Source organism: Trichechus manatus, unplaced genomic scaffold (assembly GCF_000243295.1).
Source record: "Trichechus manatus latirostris isolate Lorelei unplaced genomic scaffold, TriManLat1.0 scaffold00002, whole genome shotgun sequence".
Lineage (NCBI taxonomy): Eukaryota > Metazoa > Chordata > Mammalia > Sirenia > Trichechidae > Trichechus > Trichechus manatus.
This window is the reverse complement of record NW_004443938.1, coordinates 34,912,881-34,919,519: the sequence shown is the minus strand read 5'-3', so window position 1 is coordinate 34,919,519 and position 6,639 is coordinate 34,912,881.

The window sequence follows — 6,639 nt, the reverse complement described above, 5'->3', positions numbered from 1 at the left end:
CAGTAGTATTGACTGCAAATCATTCCTAGAAGGAAGCATCTTCATAGAAGTCTCTCAGGATTCCCACGGATCAGGTTCAACAGAATATAAACTCCCAGCTAAAAAAGTTACCAAACATATAGGAGGAGTATTATGGATTGAATTGTGTCCTCCAAAAATATGTGTTGTAAATCTTAACCCCTATACCTGTGGTTATAATCCCATTTGGAAATGAGTTTTCTTTGCTATGATAATTAGACAGTATTAGTGCAAGGTATGTCTTAAGTAAATCTCTTTTGAGATATAAAAGAGTAGATTAGGCATATAGAAGCAAGCAGAGATGAGGGAAGATAGATGTCATGCCACATGAGAGAGATGTCCAACGAACCAGGAAACAGAAGCTACAAAGAGACAAGGACCTTCTCCTAGAGCCAAGGAAGACAGAAAGCCTTCCTCTAGAGCAGATGCCCTGAATTCAGACTTTTTCTAGCCTCCTAAACTGTGAGAAAAGAATTTTCTGTTCCTTAAAGCCACCTACTTGAGGTATTTCTGTTATAGCAGCATTAGGTAACTAGATAACTAAAGGGTAGGAAAAACCACTCTCAATCTCCTGAGAGACAAGAAGCAAAAATAAACAGACTTCAGCCCCAAAGGACTTCAGATATTTAAGTTATCAGATTAAGATTACAAAATAGAAAAGCATGATCTCTCCAAAGAAACAAATAATAGAATCCAAAAAAGTAGAAGATTCTATAAATAAGACGCTATAAAAAAAAGTGAAGCACTCTTAAGAGGAAGAAAACTCAAACTTCTAGAAATGAAAAATATCATTATTAAAATGAAAAACTCAAGGATGGATGTATTTTCCAATTGACTGGACTCAGCTGAGGAATGAAGGACTAACTAGTCAGTAAATGCAGAATGAAGCACAGATCAAAGAGATGGAACATAAAAAATCAAGTTAAAAGACGCACAAGACAGAATTAAACAACAAACTAACAAACCCGTTGCCATCAAGTCGATTCCAACTCATAGCAACTCTATAGGACAGAGTAGAACTGTCCCATAGTGTTGCCAGAGAGTGGCTGGTGGATTCAAACAGCCAACCTTAACCACTGCACCACCAGGGCTCTGCAGGACAGAATTATAAAGTCTAAAATATATTTAATAATAGCAGTCTCAAAATAAGGTGAAAGAAAGGCAATCTTTCCTGAAACAATAACTCAGAATTTTCCAAAAGCTGATGAAAGACATGAACCTATAGCAGCATGAAGCACAGCATATAACAAGCAGAATTAAAGAAAAAGATACTTGTAGCTTTAATTTTATAGTGATATTAAAAATGAAAAACAGAGATCTTTAAAGGCAGCCAGAAGGAAGAGATAGACCAATTAAAATATACAGCAATTACAGTTATAATCAACTTCTCAACAATAGCTGCTTGAAGACAGAAGCATAATATCTTCAAAATGCTGATTAAAAATAACTGTTAATCTGGAAATGTTTTTATTCAGAAAAGTTATCTTTCAAGAATGAAAAAAAAGTACTTAGATTTTTTTAAATAATTTTTTTTTCATTCATGAAAGGAAGCTAGAAAATGATTGCTGAAGGAAGGTCTGAGATGCGAGAAGGTGTGGCAAGCCAAGAAACTGGTAAACATATAATTAAATCTAAATGAGAATTGCCTGAACAACAATGTCTTATATTTGGACTTAAAAATTAGCAGAACTAAAATATTAGCTAATTCAAGTCGGGGGATGGCTAAAGTGATCTAAGGGCTATGTATTCTCTGAAAAAAAATTAAGATCTGATTAACATATATAGAACCATACAACCAACAGGAACACTTCGAAAAAAACTAATGACTGTTGTTGCTAGGTGCCATTGAGTCGGTTCATCGAGTTGATTTCAACTCAGTGATCCTATGTACAACACAATGAAACACGCCAGGTCCTGCGCCATCATTATAATCGCTGTTATGCTTGACCCCATTGTTGCAGCTACTGGGTCAATCCATCTCCTTGAGGGTCTTCCTCTTCTTTGCTGACCCTCTATTTTACCAGGCATGATGTCCTTCTCCAGGGACTGATCCCTCCTGATAACATGTCCAAAGTATGTGAGACGTAGTTTCGTCATCGTTGCTTCTAAGGAGCACTCAGGTCATACATCTTCCAAGACAGATTTGTTTGCTCTTTTGGCAGTTCACAGTATAGTCAATATTCTTCTCCAACAGCACAATTCAAAGGCATCAATTCTTCAGTCTTCCTTATTCATTGTCCAGCTTTCACATGCATATGAGGTGATTGAAAACACCATGGCTTGGGTCAGACACAACTTATTAAGCTATAAACCATATTAAGCTATAAAAATTTAAAGAGGTATTTTAATTTTAAATGGGTATCATACCAACATGTTCTCCGAAAACAAACTTATTTGTAAATAAATAAATACAATTTTTTTTTAAAGAATCCTCTTACCGGTGAAAATTAAACACAGTTCTAAATAAGTCTTAGATCAAATTTAAAAAACTGAAATATTAAAATACTTACAATTAACATAATTTTGTTCTATATATCAAAAACTTTGGGATACAGCTAAAGCAATACTTAGAGAGTAGTTTATAGCCTAAATGCTTGTATTAGAAAAGGAAAAAGACTAAAAATTCCTGAAGTGATCATTCATCTCAAGACATTTAGAACAATCAGGTCAGCAAAATATATTCAAAGAAAGTAGAAAAGATAAATATCAGAGTGGAAATGAAAAAAACAGAAAACAAAGAGAATGAAAAAGTCAAATATGGCTCTTAGAAAAGACTAATATAATTGACAAACCTATAGTCTTGCTCAAAGAAAAAGATTAGAAAGAACAATAAACAAAACTGGGAAAGAAAAAAGGGATATAACCGTAGATACAAGTGAGATTAAAAGAGAATACCAACAATGACGATAAATTTGAAAACATAAAACTGACCAATTCCTAGAAAAATATAATTTTGGGGGTATGTGCAATATTACTATCATTCTAGGAGAGCACTACAAAAATGTATACTCAGAGAATATCGCTCCCTTCTCTTCCCTATTACTAAGTTCCCATTCCTCCATTTTTTCTACCCCAACCCCACCACTACCTGTAGGTAATCTCATTGTTTTTTTCCTTCCTGTACTTTTTTTTTTTTTTTAATACAAATGAGCGCATACATGAGTATTTTCTTACACGAAGGATAACAGTGGTCAACAAACTAAGTCCTAAGGGCCAAATATGACCTGTCATTTTGTAAATGAAGCTTGATTGGAACACAGCCACACTCGTTTCTTTACATATGCCTATGGTTGTTTTTGCACTAAAGCTGAAGAGTTGAGTAGTTGCAAGGGAGACTATATGGTCCACAAAATCTAAAATATTTAATTATCTGGCCCTTTACAGAAAAGTTCACTAACTCCTGGTCTAGATACTCTTTTTGTTGTTGTTGTTAGTTGGCCTTGAGTTGATTCCAACTCACAGTGACCCCATGTGTGCCAGAGTAGAACTGTGCTCCATAGGGTTTTCAATGGCTGATTTTTTGGAGTAGATTGCCAGGCCTTTCTTCCAAGGAGCCTCTGGGTGGACTCAAACTTCCAACCTTTCATTTAGCAGCCGAGCACACCAACCGTTTGCATCACCCAGGAGCTCCTGACCCACTCCTGTAATATACATGATCAAAGAAAATATGTATAGACAAATTACATGAGGATTATATGTGTCTACCTACTAGTTCCTGTTTTAAATTCAAGAATATTAATTTAATTTCCAAATATTTGTTATGATAATTGTATTTTAAATATGCCTATCTTTTCCTTGATTCCAGGTATAGAAAACTAAAGGCCAAATGTTTGAAAAACTTAAGTTCATAACCAGAGAACATTGTAAGTGTATACATTTCATATCCTGCTCCCTGATTTTTCTGAGGAGTTGAGATTTTTAAAAATATTCCTCCAACACAATATTCCTACAAGACTTGTAGATAGAAATCAGAAAACAGTTGACCGAGAGAGAAGGGAAATGATTGGAAAGGGGCAAAAAGGAAATTTCTGAGGTAACTAAAATGTTCTATATCTTATTTTGGGTGGTGATCATAAAGTGAATAAAACTGTCAAAAGTCATTGAACAGAATGCATAAGAACTTTGCATTTTATTTTATGTTAATTATCTCTCCATAAAAAATTTAAATTCCTCTTTTGAAACCTCCAATTGCATAAGTGCTCATATTTTTCCAAAGTAAACTTCATATCAATAGTTAATTCTTTTTACTGTCATTCTTGGTTGGTTTAAAATATCATTTTGGAGTATTTTCCTCTTTGAGTCCATATTGCTTGGGATTTAGTCAAAGTATTTATATCTCTTTCCTTCTAGATTATCAGGACCAAAGTTTTACGAAAAACAAAGGACCAGATCTGCTGACCCTTAGGTGAACCCACAGGTCTCCAGGCTGGATGATTCATCACGGTAGGGCATGTAGTCTACCAATTAGTTTTTTCAGTCATCCTAATTAAATCTAAGCTGCTTTACTTCTTCTAATAGGATCCTGATGCAATGTATTAACCAGTTGCTTAAAATTCAGATGTATTTACTAGCTTAGAAATTGAATGCGGAAAAAAAAAAGCTACCATTTTATGGGCATCTTTGGTTTATTTGATTCTTCTCTGACCATTAGTTTTCTGGGAATATATCTCCATTTTTTACCTAGAAAATGAAATATGTAGCAACAATCAAACTCCTCTATATCTGTCTACTCCACAAACTAGTAGAATCAGAAAACCTGGAAGTTTTGGTAGTTGTTGAAAACATTATAGCAAATTAACTCTGTTGAGCTCAAGAGAAGAAAAAGAGAGAGAGAGAGAGCAGCCAAATGGGTGAAGGCTTCAACCAATTTTCAAAAAAAGAGAAGCAAAAGAATTAAGTAGAACACGGAAATACTATTCTATCCTGGGTTCTGAGATACCTAAATACGTTTTATAGGTAGCTAACCAGACTTTTTTGTTATTGTTGCTGAAGATCATTCAAAAGCAGTTGCAGCAGTTCATAAACAGGGAACTGACAGTGGTTCAAGCCAACTTACAAGAGGATGTGAAACGAGGAATATCATTGCTGATGTCAGATGGATCTTGGCTGAAAGCAGAGAATACCAGAAAGATGTTTACCTGTGGTTTGCTGACTATGCATTTGACTGTGTGGATCATAACAAATTATGGATAATATTGTGAAGAATGGGAATTCCAGAACACTTAATTGTACTCATGAGGAACCTGTACTTAGACCAAGAGGCAGTCATTCGAACAGAACAACGGGATACTGTGTGGTTTAAAGTCAAGAAAGATGTGTGTCAGGGTTATATCCTTTCACCATACCTATTCAACCTGTATGCTGAGCAAATAATCTGAGAAGCTGGACTATATGAAGAAGAATGTGGCATCAGGATTGGAGGAAGACTCATTAACAACCTGTGATATGCAGATGGCACAACCTTGCTTGCTGAAAGTGAAGAGGACTTGAAGCACTGATTGATGAAGATCAAGGACTACAGCTGTTAGTATGGATTGTACCTCAACATAAAGAAAACAAAAATCCTCGCAACTGTTTTAAAATAATGGTGATGAAATAATTTGGAAAGTGATAGTGAGAATGGCAGCACAACTGGGAGAATGTAATCGATGTCACTGAAGTGTACATGTAGAAATTTTTGAAATGGTGTATCCTTGGCTATGAATATTTTCATGAAAAAAAATTAAAAAAAAAAGGTCCTACAAGGTCAAGAAGGGAGAGTGTTGACATGTCCTGGAGTTGTTAATCAACGTCATAAAACTATATGTGTACTGACTGTTTAATGAGAAACTATTTGTTCTGTAAACTTTCATCTAAAGTGCAATAAAAAAAATTTTAAAAAAAATCCTCACAACTGGATCAACAAACAACATCATGATAAACGGAAAAAAGATTGAAGTTGTCAAAGATTTCATTTTCCTTGTATCCACAATCAACGCCCATGGAAGCTGCAGTCAAGAAATCAAACAAAGTATTACGTTGGTCAAATCTGCTGCAAAAGACCTCTTTAAAGTGTTAAAAAGCAAAGATGTCACTTTGAGGACTAAGGTACACCTGGCCCAAACCATGGTAACTTCAATCACCTCATATGCATGTGAAAGCTAGACAATGAATAAGGAAGACTGAAGAATTGTTGCCTTTAAAATATAATGTTGGCTTGGCATAACAAAGCTTATTAAGAAAATGTTCTGCATCCTACTTTGGTGAGTGGTGTCTGGGGTCTTAAAAGCTTGTAAGCAGCCATCGAAGATGCATCAATTGGTCCCAACCACCTGGAGTAAAGGAGAATGAAGAACACCAAAGACACAAGGAAAGTAGTAGCCCAGGAGACCGAAAGGGCCACATAAACGAGAGACTTCATCAGCCTGAGACCAGAAGAACTAGGTGGTGCCCGGCTACCACCAATGACCGCCCTGACAGGGAACACGACAGAGAGTCCCAGATGGACCAGCAGCAGAAGGATGGGGTGCAGAACTCAAATTCTAGTAAGAAGACCAGACTTAATGGTCTGAGACTGGAGGAACCCCAGAAAGCATGGCCCCTGGATTCTCTACCAGCCCAGAACTAAAACAATTTCTGAGG